The sequence below is a fragment of the Hyperolius riggenbachi genome, chromosome 6 (genome assembly GCF_040937935.1).
Source record: "Hyperolius riggenbachi isolate aHypRig1 chromosome 6, aHypRig1.pri, whole genome shotgun sequence".
Classification (NCBI taxonomy): Eukaryota; Metazoa; Chordata; class Amphibia; order Anura; family Hyperoliidae; genus Hyperolius; species Hyperolius riggenbachi.
Window position 1 is genome coordinate 618,715 of NC_090651.1, and position 4,301 is coordinate 623,015.

The window sequence follows — 4,301 nt, forward strand, 5'->3', positions numbered from 1 at the left end:
ACTAGCTATACTGGGCACTTTACTAGCTATACTGGGCACTATACTAGCTATACTGGGGAACTACCTACCCATACTGGGCACTATACTGGGCACTATATTAGCTATACTGGGCATTTTACTAGCTATACTAGGGCACTACCTACCCATACTGGGCACTATACTAGCTATACTGGGGCACTACCTACCCATACTGGGCACTATACTACCCATACTGGGCACTATACTAGCTATACTGGGACACACTGGGGTGATCACACGGTCAGCATTTCCTACCCCCGGCTTATATGAGGGTCAATCATTTTTACCTATTTTTTTCGGGTAAAAGTTGGGGGGTCGGCTTATATGCGGGTCGGCTTGCTTGCGAGTATATACGGTACTTGTAGCGTAGTACGCTAGGTGTTTCTTAGTTACCTGCGTGCGTGCTACTACTAGTGTCTACTACTATACTACTAGTCTACTAGTCTAGACTAGTACCCGTTCACTAATTTTTTTTCACTTTTACTGTGTGATTTTATTATCATCCGTAGTGTGTGTAATAATTAAGAGTTACAACACATACAGGCCACCACCAGCATCCGTTGTTGTGAGTGACCTGTGACTGTCTGTCGCCTGCCCGTGCCTATTGATTGATTGCGTCTGACCGTGTGTGACCGAATGTAATTGTCACCGACTGTCTGCCGCATGACTTACTTGTAGCGTAGTACGCTAGGTGTTTCTTAGTTACCTGCGTGCGTGCTACTACTAGTGTCTACTACTATACTACTAGTCTACTAGTACCCGTTCACTTATATTTTTTTTTCACTTTTACTGTGTGATTTTATTATCATCCGTAGTGTGTGTAATAAATAAGAGTTACAACACATACAGGCCACCACCAGCATCCGTTGTGAGTGACCTCCTGTGTCTGTCTGTCGCCTGCCCGAGCGTATTGATTGATTGCGTCTGACCGTGTGTGACCGTTTGTAATTGTCACCGACTGTCTGCCACACAAATTACTTGTAGCGTATTACGCTTGGTGTTTCTTAGTTACCTGCATGCGTGCATACTACTAGTGTCTACTACTAGTCTACTAGTACTACCCGTTCACTAATTTTTTTTTCAATTTTACTGTGTGATTTTTTTAATCATCCGTAGTGTGTGTAATAAATAAGAGTTTTTGTTTTTTTGTTGTTTTTTAAGCTTTCTTGGCTCCTGTTGCATGCAACAGGAGTCCCGGGTAAGCAAGGCTATTAGCCCCATGCACGGAAAAAGCGGGAGTGCCCTAAAGCACCCCCACAAAACGTGCATGAGTAGCCACGGGCCCCACAATACAGCAGGGCCCTTCCGGTTGTTCCCCGGAGGGAACATTCCCCCTTTGCCATCGGCTCAGGGGGTGGCATCCTCCAACACCCGAGGGGTTGGAGGATCCTGGAGTCCTCCGACACCCGAAGGATTGGAGGACCCCGACGTTGCCCAGTGGTTACCCAAAGGGCCTGGCCATGTGGCAACCGTGTCCACATGGTCCGGGTGGCTCCCCCGAGAGGGAGCCGGGTGGGAACCGAAGTCCCCAGGGGACAAGTCCCCGGTGCCAGCAAGCTGGCCCCGACCTTGCGGCTGGAGTGATAAAAATTCCGCACTCTACCTAGCCAAAAGGCCGGGGAGCTGCGTTAGTCGGCTATGCATATGGGCAGTACAGACCAAAGCACCCTACTTCCGCCTGGGATCTGCCACATCCCAGGTTATTCCAGGTGCACCTGGAGCGCCACTTCCAGGGGCAGTACGCCTAAGCAAAGCCCTCAGCCATTTAGCTTCGACCATGGTATAGATCCATTCAATCAGCCTCTGGGGAGTTACGACAAGAAGGGACACCCTGCCACAGTGCCATCCCTCCAGGTCCCCCCAAAAACCTCAAGAACAGATACTACACTTGATCTTAGCCAAAAGGTCGAGAAGCGATAAGAGTTACAACACATACAGGCCACCACACCAGCATCTGTTGTGAGTGACCTGTGTCTGTCTGTCGCCTGCCCGAGCCTATTGATTGATTGCATCTGACCGTGTGTGACCGTTTGTAATTGTCACCGACTGTCTGCCGCACGACTTACTTGTAGCGTATTACGCTAGGTGTTTCTTAGTTACCTGCGTGCGTACTACTACTGCCTACTACTACTACTAGTCACCACCAAGTCACCACCAACACAGACTTTATTAAAGTTTACACCCTTTCCCGCCCTCTTCTACTTATTTTTTTTTACTGTATTTGTATAGTGCACAATGACTGGCAGAGGTTGAGGTAGAAGGCGAGGCACCACCAGGAGAGGAAGCGCCATTGCAGGAGCCACTGCCAGCAGCAGCAGGTCTGGGACTGGTGCGCCGCCAGCCACTGACCGCAGGGAGGAGGGAGCAGAGGCGCAACAGCAGCGTGTTGCGCCCATCTTTGAGACGGGTCGTCGCCCACGGCCCATTGGGGAGAGTCAGGTGCAGGCTGTGGTGGAAATGATGGCGGGGCAGGAAGCCACCTTTTCCAGCCAGGCCTCCAGCACCAGCGAGACTAGTGCCACCAGCACCAGCACTCCTGTCCACAGCAGGCCTGCACCAGCGCTTGAGGCCATGGTCATGGTGACCCCATCGACCAGCCTGCCCTCAATGAGCATGCTCTTCTCCCCTGAGACTGTGACCATGTACAGGGATGTTTTGTTTTGGAGAAGTATGAGTTGGAGATCATGGGGCCATCCAAGGAGGAGGAGGAGGAGGAGTTTGAGGTGCAGAAGTTTGTTGTTGGCGCTGAGGAGGAGGGGCATGATGCAGGGGATGTTGAGGTAGAGGAGTTGGTTGAGTCGGGCTCACAGGATTTGTTTGGGGTTAATGATGATGACTTGATAGATCCTCCCTATGTGCCACCAGTACAACCAGCACAGTTGGTTGAAGGCAGCTCGTCATCGGAGGAGGAGGCGTCTCTGGCGCAGAGGCGTGGCAGCAGCAAGGCGGCCAGCACAGGGCGTGGAAGGCAGGAGCCACAGCCTGCTGCTTCAGTCGCTACCACCACCCGCAGCAAACCTCTAACTACAACCAAAAAGGTACAATCCTCCAAGGGCACCCAAAAACCCCAGCCCTCAAGATCAAAGAGCAGGTTGAAGTCCCCAGTCTGGCGGTACTTCACCAAGTGCCCAGTGGACCTGACCCGTGCAATTTACAACAGTTGCAATCTCAGTCTCTGCAGAGGTCGCGATATCCACAAATTGAGTACCTCGTGCCTGCAGACCCACTTACAGAGCAGACATTTTGAGGACTTTAATGAGTTGGAGAAGCTTATGCAAAGTGGTGCAGGCAGTGGTCAGAGCCAGACAGCCACTGCACAGATTTCAGCAGCAGCAGCCGACCCTCCTGCCCATCCAGCAGCAGCAGCAGCCCCTCCTGCTCATCCAGCAGCAGCAGCAGCAGCAGCAGGAGCACAGCAGCAACTCACTCCCCCCCCCCCCCCCCCCCGGGGCAGCCAGTCCTCAGTGGCCTCATCAGCTCCCTCCACAGTGGCCTCCTCATCCTCTCGTGCAGGCAAACGCTGCCAGACCCTGCTCAGCGAAGCATTCCCCGGTGTGACCAAGGTGCTACCTCCCACCCACAGGCGCATCCGGTTGCTGAACGGGTTGCTTGCCCGGGCCATGTGCTCCCAGCTCCTGCCATATTCCTTTGTGCAGGAGGGGAGTGACATCAGAGCGCTGCTGCAGATTGGGATCCCAGAGTGGCAAGTCCCCAGCCGCCACTATTTCTCCCGCAGGGCGATCCCAGGACTGCACCGCTCTGCCATGGAGAACGTGGGCCGCGCGCTGGATCACGCTGTCAGAGCGCGGATCCACATAACCATGAATTCCTGGAGCAGCCGGTTTGGGACAGAGCGCTATCTGTCCTTTATGGCCCACTGGGTCAGCCTGGTGGAAAGCCCGAGCAAGGAAGCAGCAGGTCCATCCTCGGGTGCAGCAGCACCAGTCACCCACTACGTGGTGCCACCACGCGGGGTCAGGGGAGAAGCAGCAGCTCCCACCGCCAAGCGATCCCGTCTCTCCAGCAGCGTGAAGGCCCGCCACTGCCAAGCGCTGCTGGAGATGAAAAGCCTGGGGAAACACTCCTTGACGGCAAGTAACGTGCTCTGGTACCTCAGGGAGCAGGAGAGGACGTGGCAGACCCCCAGAGGCCTTACTGTGGGATTGGAGGTGTCTGACAATGCCGCCAACCTGCTGTCTGCCCTCAGCAGTGGAGACTTGCTCCACGTCCCTTGCTTGGCCCACGTCCTGAACCTGGTGGTGCAAAAGTTCATGCGCACCTAC

General features: G+C 54.0%; 1 pseudogene; it reads right to left on the reverse strand.

The window, feature by feature from the left end:
- Positions 1 to 1,823: 1,823 nt before the first annotated feature.
- LOC137523224 (U2 spliceosomal RNA) lies at positions 1,824 to 1,936 on the reverse strand (annotated as a pseudogene).
- Positions 1,937 to 4,301: the final 2,365 nt, after the last annotated feature.